The sequence below is a fragment of the Tenrec ecaudatus genome, chromosome 1 (genome assembly GCF_050624435.1).
Source record: "Tenrec ecaudatus isolate mTenEca1 chromosome 1, mTenEca1.hap1, whole genome shotgun sequence".
Lineage (NCBI taxonomy): Eukaryota > Metazoa > Chordata > Mammalia > Afrosoricida > Tenrecidae > Tenrec > Tenrec ecaudatus.
In genome coordinates this window covers 311228802-311246886 of record NC_134530.1, presented here as the reverse complement: position 1 = coordinate 311246886, position 18085 = coordinate 311228802, and positions in this window count along the sequence as shown.

The window sequence follows — 18085 nt, the reverse complement described above, 5'->3', positions numbered from 1 at the left end:
TCACCTTTCTTTGGAATGGGCACAAATATGATCTCTCCTTGTCAGTCAGAGAGGTAGCTGTCTCCCAAATTTCTTGGCACAGACTAGTGAGTGTTTCCAGTAATTCATCAGCTTTTGAAGCATTGCAATTGGTATTCCATTAATCCCTGGAGCCTTATATTTTTACTAACGCCTTCAGTTCAATTTGGACTTTTTCCTTCAATGTTCTGGATCATACGTTACTTCTTCAAATGATTGAATGTCAACCAATTCCTTTTGGTAGTGGGACTGTGTACATGCCATTTACTTTCTCTTGATGCTTCCTGCATAGTTTTATATTTTACCCAATGAATCCTGTAATAGTGCAATTGGAAATGAATTTTTCCTTCCATTCTTTCAGCTGTAGCTATGCTGAGCATGTTCCACATTTTGCCAGTCTAACTCCAAGTGTTTTCACATTTCATTACAATGCTCTACTTTTTCTTCTAGAGCTTCCCTTTGACATTGTTTATTTAGCAATTTTACTTCATCGTTTAACTACGCTTCATTCAAGAGGAAGTTTCAGATTCTCTTCTGCATTCAATTTGGTCTTTTCTTTCTTTCCTTTTTTTTAAAATGGTCTTCTGTTTTCATCATGATGATGTTCTTAATGTCATTCCACAACTCTTCCGGTCTTTGCTCATTAGTATTCAATGTACCAAATAATCTAATCTTGATGTAGTCTCTAAATTCAGGTGCAATAAACTCGAGGTCATAATTTGGCTCTTCTAAATTAACTTATAGTTTCAACATTACCTCAAACAAAATTCCTGCAGGCTATTAAAGAAATGAAAATATCAATCTGAAATTTAAGTGGAAATAAAAAGAACACATAATGAATGGTCAAAATAAGATGGAGAAAAAAGAACACAATGGAAAAATTCCAGTACTAGAATTCAATACTTTATATAAAGCATCAGTAATCAAGATAGTGTAATAATAACATAAAGATATACAGAAATAGAAGACAGGACAAACAGACCCACACACATGATAAATTTATTTTTTAACAAAGAAGTCAAGTTAACTCTAGGATTTTAAAAGTATGCTAGAAAAGGCAGCTTTTAGGGGGGCGGGGGGATAAAGTTCAACCCTTACCTTATTTTATACACAGACATTAGTCAAAGATAGATCATAAATTGAAATATCACAATCCCACACAGAAAACATAGGAGATATCTTCATGAACTTTGCAAAGTAAAAATGTTTCAGGTCGGACATAAATCAAAGGTGTGTCATAAAAGAAAGTGTTTTAAATGCACCTCATCAAAATTTTAAAAATTCGCATCCAAAGCAATCTTTGAGAAGATAAATGGAAATCATAGACTAATAGAATTAAACAGAAAAGGAAACTCACAGCACAGACCTGACTAAGAACTTAAATACAGAATATAGTAGGGCTCGTGTCAATAGCATAATGAAAAACAATGCAACTTAAAAGTTGGGTATCAGCTTTATCTTCTAGTTTATTATGTAGTGCCTGAAATCTTAAAAGCTTGTAAGCAAGGGCGGGGGGGGGGGGTGGGGGGAATGAGCATCAGCTATTAAGGGCTCAAGTAGAAGGCAAGTGTTTTGAGAACGATGATGGCGACAAATGTGCATATGTTCTTGACACAATGGTTGTATTATGGATTGTGATAAGACTTGTACGAGCCCCCAATAAAATGATTTTTTTTTAAAAGCTTGTAAGCGACTAAAAGCTTGCAAGGATGGAAAAGAGTCTCTATTTGCTTGGAGATGCAGAGGAAGAACTGTGGATAAAATAATATTAAATCTGTGATTAAGTGTGCCCATGATTAACAGCTTCTTTGACCAGACAACCGGAAGAACTAGATGACACTTGGTACCATTCTGGAACATTCGGAACAGAGAATCTATAGAAGAATTCTGATCAAGAGAGGGAATGTAGAAAAGAACTTCAGATTCTCCTGATGTCTCATTTTCTGGAGTCATGGGAGATGAATTGAAGCCACGACACTATTGCCCTAAGATCATCTTTAAAGCACACATCACAGAACATCCCCTGAAGTCTCCTTAAAATGACACACGAGTTTAACTAGTAGAACATGGCTGTCTTGAACATCATGTTCTTCTAATATCTACTTGTAAGAGATCGAATTGATAACCCAAACAAAACAAAGCTTACTGTTATCAAGTAGATGCGGATGCATAGCGCCCGTACAAGACAGCCTAGAGATGCCTCTGTGGGTCTCCGAGACTGTGCCTCCTCACCAAAGCACAAAGCCTGGTGGCACATTGTGCTTAGCAGCCCAACATATAATCTACTATGCCATGAGAAACCTAAAAGTTAACAAAGGAACTTTAAGAGGCAGTTTATAGGAGGAACAACTCAGAAATGGAGAGTAAGAATGATTACACAACTCAAATACCATCATCAACGTTAATGAATTGTTTCTATAAAAATGGTTCAATTGGCAATTGTTTTCCTGTAATATATTCTCAACAACAATGGTAGAAAAAAATGTGACCGAGGACCCAGGATGGGGCACTGGCCACATAGCACAGCAGATTAATGTTGTTATAGTTATTCCATTTTTGTTAAAAACAGACAGACATATAAGTCCTGTGTAATACTAGATAGTACTTGAACAAACTACATGTGGCTGATGAGGACACCCAACCTCGGACTGCAGAAGAGGTCCCCCGTGAACACCACACCCTGCCGACCATAAAATCCTAGCCAATCCTCCCTCTGGGCTTTCCTAAGCTAGTTTTGGGCCCAGTTGGGAGGCCCCCCGCTTTCCCACAAAGCCTCCATAGATGAAGAATAAGCTTTGTGTTGCCGCTCACAGTGAGTGAGACGTCCCCAGATTTAGAACGGGCTGAAAGCCATCTCGACTTCCTTGGGCGTCCACAACAAAACTGGTACCAGGTGCATTTTGATCTCTCTGTGAGAATCATTAGTTTATCTTCTTTGAAAACTTTAAAAATCATTTATTGGGGAGTGTTACAGCTCTTAGAACAATACATCCATCCATCTATGTGTCAAGTACTTTTGTACATATGTTGCCATCATCATTTTTGAAACGTTTTCTATTTGAGCCCTTGGTATCAGCTCCTCATTTTTAAACTTTTTTTTCATGTCTTACACCGACCGCTGTCTCCCTTCACATATAACTGCCCCTCAGCCCCATGGGAGTGGTGAACAACAAAGAAGTGGGTGAAGGGAAAACTATCTTTTAACATGACCTTTACTCTAAAAAGAATGTAGGCCCCTTGAATGTCAGGCTTTCCCCCAATTTAAATGTTTCTTATTGTTTCCTTATAATTAAACTCAAGTGAAACCTATTGGCAAGAATAGTGCATAGGCTACGGTGTGTACTTTGTATTGTAGCCTGTCGGAAGGAATGCTGGGATGTGCTGGCCATTGTTAGATGCTGTTGAGTGGCTCTGGCTTGTAGAAACACTGCGTACAGCGGAAGGAGGCCAATCCTATGCGTTTCTCGTCATTTTTGCTTTATTAAGCCTATTTTTGCAGCAAAGGCGTCACTGTAGCATGTAACACTCGGTAGCTTTCTCATATTAATTATTGTGGTTCAGTGAATTGCCCTAATATTCCCCTTTTAGCCACACATCTTTATAAACTCTCATAAAACGATTGGGTGGAATTATGTAAATAAGATACAAATGACCCACCAAGGGGGAGTGAGTTAGCCTGCTGTTAATCAAAATCTTTAAAATATAACATATTTCAAGATTTAGCTGTGGGGCATTTAAAGAGGTCTAAATGTAAGCATGTATATATAAATGTATTTATATATGATGATGGGGAAATAGAGCTATGTACATATATTTATAGGTTTAGTATTAAGGCAGCAGATGGGCATTGGGCTTCCACTCAAGTACTCCCTCAATGCAAGAACACTTTGTTCTATTAAATTGCCACAATCACTGACATGATCACTTAAGACAAAGCGGGTACATAAGCAAATGTGATGAAGAAAGCTGATGGAGCTCGGCTATTAAAAGCTATAACATTTGGGGTCTTAAAAGCTTGAAGATAAACAAGCAGCTATCTAACTGAGAAGAAACAAAGCCACATGGAAGAAGCACATCAGCCTACGTGATCAAGAGGTTTCGAAGGGATCAGGTATCTATCAGGCATCAAAGAACAAAAAACCATATCATTGTGAATGAGGGGGAGAGCAGATTGGGGACCCAAAGCCCATCTGTAGGCAACTGGACACCCCCTCACAGAAGGGTCGTGGGGAGGAGAGGTGCCAGTCAGGGTGCAGGGTAGCAACGATGAAACATAAAACTTTCCTCTGGTTCTTTAATGCCCTCCCCACCCGCTATCATGATCCCAGTTCTAACTTACAAATCTGGCTAGACCAGAGATGTACACTGGTACAGATCAGAGCTGGAAACACAGGGAATCCAGGACAGATGAACCCCTCAGGACCAGTGGTGAGAGTGGTGATACCGGGAGGGTAGAGGGAAGGTGAAGTGTAGAAAGGGAGAACCGATCACAGGGATTTACATATAACCCCCTCCCTGGGGGATGGACAACAGAAAAGTGGGTGAAGGAAAATTTCAGACAGTGTAAGACATGACAAAATAATAATAATTTACAAATTATCAAGAGTTTATGGGGAGTGGGCTTGAGGAGCTAATACCAAGGGCTCAAGCAGAAAGCAAATGTTTTGAGAATGATGATGGCAATATATGTACAAATGTGCTCAACAACAATGGATGGATGGATGTATTGTGATGAGTTGTACGGGCCCCCAATAAAGTGATTTTAAAAAAGAAAAAGGTGCAAAAATAAAAAAAGATTTAGGTGTTGGAAATCCAAAGTGTAACTACCCTTCACTCATAATAAAATTTTATTTTAAACTTCATCAAAAGGGATAGTCTTCTAACTCTGGAAGGTGGTAAGTGAGGCCATTGAGATAGGTACCCCGTCATGAAGCAGCTCCCATTTAGATAAGCAATGAAGTATGAATGATGCCTCGGAGATGGTGGTCTGATAATTCCCGGAGAAATGTAGGAGTAGACCATTGCTTCCTGGGATCATTGTAACACCTGCTTTTTGTCACATCGTTTGGGGTCTATAACTTGCTTGAATTTCACTGGATTTTTGAAATAGTTTGGAAGTAGCAAACTCCACTGTGTCCGTCTGTCTTCGGCTTGCAGCATAAATGCACAGTTTGTTGAACTAACACAGCTTCTCTAAGAAACCGTGACAGGCAATCCCGGACCTTTGCTTCAGGCAACAGAAGGAGGCTGGGCAGCTTGCTGGTAATCATACATCTAAGGTGCATACCACCCTGGGGATGTGGAATACTACTAAATTATTGTAGATAAAATGTTGACTTGTTAGTGCGGGAATTCCCAAGTAGTGAACTTATATATTTTCCACCAGGTCTATGCTGCCATCGTAGGGGCATTTGTTATTGTTTTGTGAGTTTACCCAAACTAATAGAGGAACTAATGGTGCACTGAACTGAGAAAAATAACAGAGCGGTGTGAGGGGGGAGATTCTGGTGCAAACTAAGAGCATTTAGAACTGAAATGGGAAATTGGTCAAAGGGAGCGCCGATAAACCAGGGTCTAAAATGTTTTATCCAATTCGTTGGGGGGGATCTTCCAATCCCTCTCCTGGGTTGACGTTCCTGGTGGATCTCACCCCAGGATTTTGCTGCTTCAGGAGATTGGTGATGGCAGTTTTCCCGAACGTCTGCCTCCTCAGAAGTCGGCTTACATTCATTCCCTCCCAACTCCCTACCCTGAAATCAAGTGCGCGTTCCTTCTAAGGCCTGTTGCTCCCTCTCTGTCTGGGTTGACTCTCACACTAAGTGCACATAATTCCATTTCGTTGTCTCCTCTAGGGCCCAAGAGAAGTCCTCGGTAACTAGAGTCACAGCAGAAGGACTGCTTTGGCAGCTGAGCGCTTGTGTCAGTGCTGACCACAATCGTTCTGTATGTTTGCTCAGCCCACTTTAATGTGATTGCACCCCGAGAGTCCATCCTGGCCTGATGGGTGAAGACACGAACTGTCCATCATTTCACCCTAAACATGAGCGCTGAGCACATGGAGCTTCGACAGTGCCGGTCGGAGGGCAAGGAGCAGGCCGGACGGCAAGGGCAGGGGACTGAGGATGAAGCAGCCACGCTGGCGAAGGACCATCTTTCTGCGGGATGCGTGGCTGTGAGGAGTCACCGGGTTAGGCCCTCTGATGAAGGAATGTATGCGTGCTTTTGTCGAGCTAAACACCCTGTATGAAGACCCCTTTATTGATCTGAAAGTGTCCGGTGAGTAGGTAAGTGTTGACCTTTTCCGGTGCCACCAACGGAGTTTATGAGTTAGTAAAACTTTTGCAACAAGGCATGATCACTTTTCTTCAAAAGCATACCCCAAAACAAACACCCCCCTTGCTGCCAAGTGCCTTTGACACATAGCAACCCTATAGTTCCTTGCTGTTATTAAGTGTCATAGAGTTGGGTTCCGACCCAGAGTGGCCCTATGCATGACTGAAGGCAACACTACCTGGTCTTGTGATCCTCAAAGTTGTTCCTGTGCTGAACCCATGGTTGCAGCCACTGTATCAACCCATCGCCTTGAAGACTTTCTATTTTTCTCTGTCTCTCCATTTTCCAAGCACGACGTCCTTTGCCAGAAACATTTCTCCTGACATGTCTAAAGTATGTAAAAATAACTCTTGCCAACTTTGCCTCGAAGGAATCTTCTGGCTGTACTTCTTCCAAAACAGGTCTGTTTGTCCTTCTAGCATCCTGTGGGACTTTCAGTACTCTTCTCCAGCACCACAATCCAAACGCATCCATCAAGCCGTCTTCGACCTTCCTTTTTCAATGTCCAACTTTCACATGCATATGAGGCGATGGAAAATACCATGGCTTGTGCCAGGTGAACCTTAATCTTCAAAGTCATGACCGTGCTTTTCAATGTTCTGAAGAGACCTTGGGCAGCAGACTTACCTAATGCAATTCATCTTTTGATCTCTCAATGGCTGCCTTCATGAACATTGATTGGGGATCCAAATGAGACAAAATCCTTGACAACTAGTTCCTTAGGGTGTACTTTTAAAAAATGTAAATGCAATAGTCTTTTCAGTATTGTTTAGATTTAGGCATTCAAGTAAGTATTAAATTTTAAAATCTGGTTCTCTGGCAGCAGTTGTGTAGCTCACATGCTTTTGTTTTAGAGAAGAAATGTCTTAAAGATTGCTTCAAATACCCTAAGGATGAGGTAGAATAAAACGATAGTTCCTAGAATGATGATGGCAACAAATGTACACATGTTCTTGACACAATGGATGTATGTATGGATTGTGATAAGAATTGTATGAGCCCCCAATAAATTGATTAAAAAAAACTATGGTTCTTTAATGAGTGAGTCACAGACCCAACTTAGAATCTTTCAAATCCATTAACTCTGTACACCCAGAAACACGGTGCATATATACATAATTTATCTATGTATTTAATGACACTTAAAGTGTTTCTCCATGCCCTATGAAATTTGAGAGCAAGAATAGGGCAGACATTTGTCAGCCACTGGAGATCCCCTCACAGAGGGGTCTAGGGGAGGAGATGAGTCAGTCAGGGTGCGATGTAGCACCGATGAAGAATCCAGCTTTCCCCCAGATCCTGGATGCTTCCTAACCCCGCCAACTACCATGATCCGAATTCTACCTTGCAAGTCTGGATAGGGCAGAGGTTGTACACTGGTGCATGTAGGAGCTGGAGGCACAGGGAATCCAGGGTGGATGATACCTTCAGAACCAGGGAGTGAGGGACGATACTGGGAGAGTAGAGGGTGAGTGGTTTGGAAAGGGAGAAAGGATCTACATGTGACCTCCTCCCTGGGGGACGGACAACAGAGAAGGGGGTGAAGGGAGATGCCGGATAGGGCAAGATATGACAAAATAATAATCTATAAATTATCAAGGGCTCATGAGGGAAGGGGGAGTGGCGAGGGAGGGGCAAAAAAAAGAGGACCTGATACAAAGGGCTTAAGTGGAGAGCAAATGCTTTGAAAATGATTAAGGCAAAGAATGCACAGATGTGCTTTATACAATTGATGTATGTATATGTATGGATTATGATAAGAGTTGTATGAGCCCCTAATAAAACGTTTTTTTTAAAAAGTCTAGGGCAGAAGAGGAAGGACAAGAAGTCTTTGGGGGAGCATGGAAATGTGCGAGGGAACCTGAAGAATCCCTGAAACAACATCAGAGCAAAGGAACTTGAACTACACAGTGACTCCCCATTCTAGTTCCAAGGCCCATCTGGAGAAAAGAGAAGGAAAAATTTCCCCTCTAATTCCTGTGCGTCCCTCAAGACCCAATCCAAATTCTCCATATCATTTTACAGACATTTTCTTTAAAGCTTTCTCATAACTTTTCCAACAACCAGACACCCTCCTGATGGGGAACTTATCCATTCTTAGGCATATTTCTTACTGTTCTCATGGACTGAAAGAGCACTTCATCAAACTGCTGTGTACTGCAAACAAAAAACCACTCACCCTGAAGTCAGACTTGTAGCGACCTCATGTATATCCTCGCAGAAATGTGCTCCATGGAGTTTTCAATGCCTGATTTTTCAGATCACCAGGATTTTCTTCCCAGAAAGCACTGGGTGGACTTGAAACGGCGACCATTCCACTATCAAGGACATCCTGGCACCACTCAGGAATTGTACTATGTCTCTACTCCTAGTTTTCATGCATTGCTGTGTTTCTTCCTTCCTGTAAGTATTGTAGTCCTATAGTTTCTAAGCAAAACGCTGCTGGTGCTGTGGCTAGGTATTGGGCTCCTAACTGCAAGGAGGTCAGTGGTTCAAACCCACCAACCACTTCACAGGGGAAAAATTAAGACCGTTTGCTCCCAGAGAGACTTACAGCCTCAAAAACTGTACATAGTAGGGTCACAGTGAGTAAGAATCAACTTGATGGCAGTGGGTTTGATTTGGATTCAGTAAGGGAGTTCCAGGGTAGTTCCAATGGTTAAAACACTGGGCTTCTCACCAAAAGGCTGGAGGTTTTCCCAGAGGCAACCTGGAAGAAACTTGGTGATACAACTATGAAAAAAATCAGCAAGGCAAACATTTTAGAACACAATTCTATATTCACACACATGAGCTTGCCATAAATCAGCATTGACTCTAAGCCATCTGTTTGCAACGATCCTGAAGATTTGTCCATAATGATTAAAGCCAGCTTCTGCCTCCATAGCTATAGGCGCTGACCCTCACATCCATGTGGAAGCTCCAGGGAGTGGTAAGATCCAGGTGGAGCGCTCGGCGGTTGGATGAGACCCAAAGCCCCAGGTGCAGTGGAAAATTCTCACGGAGAGAATTTTTGTCCAAGTCAGAGTCCAAGGCCTATTCAAAGTGGCAGCTTCAGTGACCATCAGAAACAATGTCATGGAGAACATGTCCTGCTGCATCCAGAACCATGTTCTTGGCCATAAGGAAGGAAGGAAGCCTTTTCATAAAAGATCAGTGGAACCCTTGGTTGATCCCTATGTTCATGAACTTTCCGAACTAACCTACCTGTGTCACAAAGAAAGGGGGCTGCTCTGATGTCCTCTGACTTCACAAGGGGGTTGGAGAATCAAAGTCAATATCAAACCCAAGATGAATACCTGTGAGGTAGAGGTCAGACAAGCCTCCACTCACAAACCCCTTTGATCAATTCTCACACCAAGTGTCCCTCCCAAGGCACGCAACTTCTCGGCTGCTGGGTTGTATGCTTTGCTGAAATGGCTTCACAGAACTCACAGGCAACATTCCCAATGATTGGGTTCGGTGGAGAAGTTAACAGATTACCATTCAGTATCAGAAATGTTCAGGATACAGTTCTTTTGTCTGAAGTGCTTCTCAGCTATGCACACTGGCACACCTTTCTCTGATTCTTGGCCCCTCAGCCATATGGTCCATGACCACTCTCTTGCTCCATCAGGTGTTACACATTCCTTTTGGGGCTGCTGACAAATGCCCCAAAGATGTCAACGACTAGGTGAGTCTAGTCCGATCCAACTCATCACGGTGCCATGTACAACACAACAAAGCACCGCCTGGTCATGTGCCACCCTCACCATTGTTCTTATGTTTGAGTCCATGGTTGCCGCCACTATGTCAATCCATCTTGTCGAGAGACGTTCTCTTTTTCACTGCCCTCTACTTGACGAAGCATGATGTCCTTCTCCAGGGACTGGTCTCTTCTGATAACTTGTCCAAAGTATGTGAGATGAAGGCTCTCCATCCTTGTTTGTAAGGAGCATTCTGGCTGTACTTCTTCCAAGACAGATTTCTTTGTTCTTTTAGTAGTCCATCATAGTTTCTTACTTTTTTTTTTTTTTTGGAATTGGGTTTTGGTTTATTCAGGACCTGCCCTGGAGCCTAGGTTAGGAATGGAAAGGGCAGGATAGATGCCCATGTTCTACAAGTCCTAGCGGATGTGTATTCAGTGATCTGACAAGAATGATAGAAACTGGTATCTTTTTGTGTAAAACTCAGAACATTTCAAATAAGTATATTTTGAGCCTCTCTTTAAAAGCTTGTGTGTCAGCATTCAGCTGGAATGGAGGCAGGGGTGGCCCTTCAAAGGGTCTCTGCATTCCTGCTCTCTGGGATTGCAGCCCCTCTCCCTGAGCTACCTGGCTTCTGTAGACATCCCAGTTCATCATCTCTGGGTTAGAAGTACAAAAGCATCCACACCTGCTTCTCTTCAGTCAGCAAGGCCCAGAAGAAAGGAGAGAAGCTGATGCTGTGACCTGACCCCTGTCCTGTTACTGAGTATATCCAAAATGTCAAGAAGACCTCGCAGATTCCTGAGAATGGCAATTGCTGACTGCTGAGATATTTCTTCCATTGCTGACACTGTCTAAGGGACACTCTGGGACTCTATCCTAACGGAACATTTTATACAATAGTGAATGGAGTAGCACAACAGACTGTTCTTTTGCTGAAAGGTCAAGATCGAATTTATCAATTTATGCTAAAATATTATTGGAAGGTAACTGATATACTTATAACTCCTTACCCATATAATATGACACTGCATGATTGGGATTTGATTAGAAAACATTTGCAGGGGGCTAAGGGAACTATTTCATTTGATGTTGATCAGCTGAAAAAGGATATTTTCTATACATTCAAAGACAGACTGGAGGTGTCTCCTGGCTCTTATATGATTAAACAATTGGTCAATGGCATTCAAGGGTTAGACCCATGAGCCTGAGTTCAGAGCATTTCACATAGCTTAAGTTCCAGTCTGACTGTGTTGTTTATCATCATAATTTTTATGCTTGAAGTCTCGTGCCGCTTCTAGAGGAAGTTAAGAGTTTCGAAGAGAGACCGTGTTGCCTCTGTGACACTTTTAACTCTTAAACATAATGCAGAAGGGGGAAGTGTGGGAAACTAACACTGAGGGCAATATGACTGGGACTTAGTCTATTAGTCACTAACTGGTACGGAGGGAATCTGGAAGACTAGTATTCCATGGCAGGAAGACCGCCACTCTGGTAGTTGGAGATATAGTCTGAGTTTTGACTTGGCAGGAGTTATTGAAGAAGTGCAAGAGCATCAGCCTTTTTTGAGATCATGTGGTTTGGTAAATCCAACTTTCCCCTAATTCAAAGAATGAATTAGATTTTCAAACTAGTGATCAAAAAGAAAGAAAAAAATCCACTGGCAAGATAGCCAATCCTTTGTTAATACTGCTTCATTTTAATACCCCAGAAAACTTAGATAAGTAAAGTTTTAGTTATATTGAGTCATTTTATCATTAATGAGTTTTTCAACCAATGTTTTTGTATATCTCTTAAAATAACCCTTTAAAATTAGGAAAATGAACACACCTTCTGATTTTCTGAATGGCTAATTCCCCTATTCTAAGATTGAGTTCATAATACAATAACAGAACACTAAATCACTCATCCTACATGTCCAAGAGCACATACACATGGGAAAAGTTGGGGAGTAATGATAAGGATTAAAAGGACTTAAACATTTTTTAAAAAGTTAGAAATATCACACAATCCAGCAATTCTACTACTGAGTATATATATCCTACAGAAATAAGATCAATGATACAAGGGTGCTTCAAAACTTCATGAAAAAAATAGAATCAAAATATTCTGGAACTTTTGAAATCCTATAAAAATGTCAAACCAAACCCCACTACCATTGTGTGTATTCTGACTCATAGTGAGGTTGGAAGACAGAGTAAAACCGGCCCCTTTGGGTGTCTGGGGCTGTAAATATTTATGGAAGCAGAAAGCCTCTCCCCCCCCCCCCTCCTTCGGAGTGGCTAGTGGTTTTGAACTGCTGAACCTTTTGGTTAGCCAAAAGTATAACCCACCACTCCACCAAACTTCTTGCTAGCAGCTACAGGAACATAAACATGGCCTAAAAACTAAACAAAACAAACATGGCCTTTACTCTCCTTCATTCAGCATTTTATTTGTATAGTTAGTTATTCACTCCTCTCAACTTTAATAGTAGGGAAAAAAATATATATATATATGTGACTTCTGCCTTTGGGCAGTTCACTTGGATGAACAAAGAATGAACAGCACGCTGAAATAAGAGTGGTGTCCTTAGGGAACTAGGAGAAGGTGGCGTTATGGAGAGGAGTAGAGCAAGGTGGGGACCACTGAAAATGGCAAGATTGGACAGACCTTTGGCCGAGTTGATGATTTTGTTGAGAAGTGCCTAGTAAGAGGAGCCAGCCCAGGGCAAATATGAGGCACGAGGTGGGAGTGTCAGAACCAGGGAGGGAGAGGGGGGCAGCAGGAGAGCGAACGCGAAACAGGCCATCCAGGGCCTTCCAGCAATATGCGGAGCTCATATGGGAAATGTCTTGCTAAAAACGATAGAGGCCCTATAAATAAATTTGAGTTGATGTCACCTAAATATTTCCTTTTTCTGTTCCCCAATGCGCTCTTGTTCTTAACAGTGTTACCACTGGAAAGTTTTTCAGAGTTTCTTTCTGTCTCTGGGCACTGAGAATAAAGCGTGGTTGAGTGGGGAGGGAAATGACTCTCCTTTGAGACTCTGGTACAGACGTCCTTGGTAAGGGCTGGATGGTAAGCCCAGCCCGCGCCTTGCTGGATGAAGCTTCAACCTTGGACTTCATCTGATCCTATCTGCCTTCCTTGACTTTGTGACTTGGGGAAACTCCATGAGAAAAACATTTCTGACTCAAGATCTCCCAGCGGAAATTTTTCAGGTTTTTGCTATCTTGGAGTTTCGTGTGTGTGTGTGTGTGTGTGTGTATGTGTGTGTGTGTGTGTGTGTGTGTGTGTGTGTGTGTGTGTGTGTGGTGTTGCTTTGGGACCTGTTATGATCAGAAAACTAGGCCATGATTTACTTGACTACTTATCCTGATATGTTTTAATCCATGAGGGTGAGGGCCAGTCTGATACAGATCTACCTGCCACCTTCTCCCTACAAGATTTCCCTCTTCCCGAATCATCAGAGAGAAAGAGAAGCTTAACTATTTCTTTTTTTAAATCATTTTATTGGGCTCATACAATTCTTATCACAATCCATACATACATCCATCATCATTCTCAAAACATTTGCCTTCTACTTGAGCCCTTAATATCTGCTGCTCATTTTCCCCCTCCCTCCCCACTCCCCCCTACCTCATGAATCCTTCATCATTCATAAATTATTATTATTTTGTCATATAGTACACCGTCCGATGTCTCCCCCCGCCTTCTTCTCTGCTGTCCCTCCCCAAGGGAGGAGACTATACATAGATTCTTGTAATCAGTTCCCCCTTTCTACCCTACATTCTCTCCACCCTCCAGGCATCACCACTCTCACCACTGGCCCTGAAGGAGTCATCTGTCCTGGATTCCCTGTGTTTCCAACTTAACTATTTCTTGACTGTTTGCAGAGCACTGCCTACTGGCATGACCAGTGGCACAGGCCTGACAGGGAACAGCCGGTCCCCTTGCTGTGAGATCAGTTCCAGGATTTTCCTTCTTCTCCCCAGCTGTCCCATTCCTGGACACGAATCAGCCCCTTTCATCCACAGGACACATGTCTACTTATCCCAAACCTTTCCATTTAGCATCTGACACCGCAAATCATTTGCTCCTGCAGGGATTTTCTGAAGGCAGTCATTCGATGGTAGGAATCGAGCAGGCTAAGGAGAGTTTGTGATTATCCTGTGGTCAGGACAGCCCCTATTGAGCAGCTGACTTTTAAGGAAAGAGTTCAAGGAGATGAGAGAGTAAGCTTTGGGTTGTCTGTAGGGAAAAGGTTCCACTCAGAGGGAACAGTCAATGCTGAAGTCCTGAGTCTAGAGTGTACCCCGCCTGCTCCTGAACTAGTAAGAAATGACTAGATCTAAGGAGTCAGTAACCTGGAGAGGAAACAAGAATGGGAGGTCAGGGAAGGCCATGCAGGTGGCTGTAAGGGCTTCTACTTTTCCTCTGTGTCACTGCAGCATTCTGGGTGGAGAACTGACCTGATCTGACTCAGTTGAGGACTCTGGCTGCTGGGTTGAGCACCAACTGCAGGAAGCACAAGTGGAAGCTCCTCGTGTGAGGAAGTAGATGGACTTAACAAATAGTCTGACAAAATAATAATAATTTAGAAATTATCAAGGGTTCACGAGGGAGGGGAGAGCAGGGAGGGAGGGGGAAAATGATGAGCTGACACCAAGGACTTAAGTGGAGAGCAAATGTTTTGAGAAAGATGAGGGCAACGAATGTACAAATGTGCTTGACACCTTTGGATTGCGATAAGAGTTGTATGAGCCTCCAATAAAATGATTTGAATATCAAAAAACATAGTCTGCCAGTAGAGCCAAGGATTTCCTGATGAATTGGCGCATGCATATTTAACATATACAGTTGTACATCACTGTTCACGGCTGTTATGTCCTATACAGTCTCTGAGACTGCTGAATTAGTGGATACTGAACCATGAGAAAGACAGTCAGGTTTTCTTTGTGAGCTTCTGGTCACAACATTTTTGTCAGCCATCAGGTTGACTCCTTATTTACATGTGTTGTTGATTCATTAACACTGAACTCACGGCCTCACCCAGTAAAATTAAAGAAAAAAATAATACAGGCTGGTGACGTTGTGGAGAGACTGGACTTGTTACACACTCCTGGTGGGACTGTGAAAAAATGCAACCACTTTGGAAAAACAGTATTGTGAGTCCTTTTTTTAAAAAAAAGGTGACATAGAAATAGACTATGATCTAGTAATCCCACTGTAGGGATATAGCTTAGAGAAGTGGTTCTCAACCTTCCTCGTTTCATGGTCCTTTAATACAGCTCCTTGTGTTGTGGTGACCCCCAACCATAAAATTATTTTTGTTTCTACTTCATAACCGTCATTTTGCTACTGTTGTGAATGGAGCGACCCCTGTGAAAGGGTCGTTCAACCTCCGAAGGGGTCACGACCCACAGGATGAGAACTGCTGTCTTAGAGAAACAAGACCCAGGACATGAATAGATAAAGGGGATATTCAAAAACATCTTGGCAAAATGCTATTAAATTATTTTGGAATTTTCCCACGAACTTCTGAAACCCCCTCATTTATGCACACCTGTGCTTCCTGCAGCACTCGTCATGCTAGCAAAAAGGTGGCAACAACCTACACGCCCAGCAATGGAAGAGTAGATACACTTGTAACATTAACCAACAAAGATGAAGCTGCGAAACATCTCGTGACATAGATGAGCCTAGAGGACATTCTACGGAGTGAACTATGTCCATCACAAATGGACTCACAGTATACGAGACCACTATCCTGAAAAGTCAAGAAAGGTGTTTGCCCAGAAAGAACATGATGATTCCCAGGAACAGTGGGAAGAGGGAAGGTAAGTTGCTAACTAGAGGACACAGTCACATCAACTGGAACAAAGGAGAAAGCAGTATACAGTAAGAGCGAGGTCGGGTAGAACAAATGATGAGAAAGGAAGACATTCAGAGGAGAATAAGAATAAATGCTAGCAGAGACACAATTCTACAATATGATGGCTTAATAATCATAGTGGCATAGATAGACACGCAAGCAGATTAGGAATGAGAGAGTAGGAGTACACCACAAATATGCATACATATATATACACATATATATATACATATGTTTTACAGCAAACATTTGTATGTGAGTTTTTATCTCTGCTGAAAATATATCAATGGATAGGATGGAGCATATGGGGACAACACTACAAAACTTCTTGGGACAACATTTTGAGGGAATGAGTCACTACACCTGAGGACTCTGGACCTTAGCCTCAGAGGACTCCAAGGTCAACTGGCATAGCATAGATCACAAAGACAGTGTTCTGCATCCAACTCTGGTGAGTAGTGCCCGAGGTGTTGATAGCTTGTGACTGGCCATCAAAGGTGCAACTATTGGTCTTTCTCCGTCCTGCGAAAAGAAGAGTGATGACCATCAAAAGGCACGTGGAAACAACAGGCCCAATGGAATAATGGACCATGCGCACATCGGTCCCCACAAACCTGAGATCCAAAAAACTAGATGGTGCTCGGCTTCCACCACCAACTGCTCTGAAAAGGATCTCAGTAGAAGGTCTTGGATAGAATGGTAAGGTGTCCTGGTGGTATACTGAATATAGGGTGGGCTGTGATCACATAGTCGACAGTTTGAAACTACCGGCAGCTCCTCAGAGAAAGACTGGACTTTCTACTTCTGTCAACAGCATCGGAAACCCACACGGGGTTCACTTTGCGTGAGCTTTGACTCCACAGTCGTGAGTGTGGTTTTTCAGAAACAGTGGTAGCACAATGCAGAGCCAAACTCAAAATCATAAAAGCGACCAGGCTCGTCCGTCAGATAGAGATTGGTGGAAACTTCCGACTGTGGCTTAGTCTCCCTTCGGGTCTGAAAAGGAATTCACCACGGTGGCTCAATTTTCGGCCCAACAATAGACAGTTCTATCAGAGGAAAGATAACACTAGTGAGGTGCACACACCTTAGAATAACATTCAGCTATTTGAAGTCAAAGGGCAGCATTTACCCAAGAACAATGTTCAGAAGGCAGGATGGGTCCGGGAGGAAGGAGGAATGGAAGCAGGAAACACAGGGAGGAAGTGGGATAGATGATGTGATCTTTGAGGAAGATACAGTAAACGCGATAAAACAAAATGTGTGCGAATCGTGGAATGAAAAACTGATTATCTACCCTGCAATTCTTCACCCAGTTCACAAGTAAAATAATAATAAAAACAATAAAAGGATTAAATTTAACTTAGTACCAACAATAAAACAAAATGGCTCACTGCCATAAAGTCGATTCTGACCCATCGCAAGCAGGGTAGTACTGTCCCTGTGGGTTTCTGAGACTCTAACTCTATGGGGGCATAGAAAGCCCCATGTTTCTCCTAAATTTAGTACAGAAGTTTTAACATTTGCATTTTCTTCAAAGATCATTTGCTAGCACAGCTGCTCTCTTATACAGAAATTTAAATATCAAACCCACTGCCAGGGAGTCAGTGCTGACTCCCAGTGACCCCTATGGGTTTCCGAGACTGTAACTGCTTTTTCCCCTCAGAGGCACTGGTGGTTTCAAACTGCCAACTACGAGGATTGCAGCCCAACACAGAACCACTAAACCACTGAGGTCCCTTCTCCAAGAAAAGCAAGACAACAAAAGGCAAGAATACTGAACAACGTAGAAAATGACCAAACACCCCCTCTTTCAGCTGACCTTAGAAACAGCTGCTTCCTTATCCATTGCAATTGCAGCCTCTAAAACCTTCTCCAGAGCCCATTGGAATTGTTTGCTGTGTCCAGGCTGCATCCATCCAGAGAAACACCCTTGCTTCCTTGAACTTCCCCCAAATCACCTAACACAAACCAAAGTCCTAGACCAGGTCTTCCCACACCCTCTCATGGAGACACACCCCGACTCCCAATTCCCAGTGAGGTGTGTAACTCCCCTCTATGTGCAGAATTCCACACTGCTAGTAAAAAAAAAAAAACCCCAAAAAACAAAACTCACTTCCATCCAGTTCATGTCGACTCACAGCAACAGGGTAGAATTATTGCCTCTGTGAGTTTCTGAGACTGTATATCT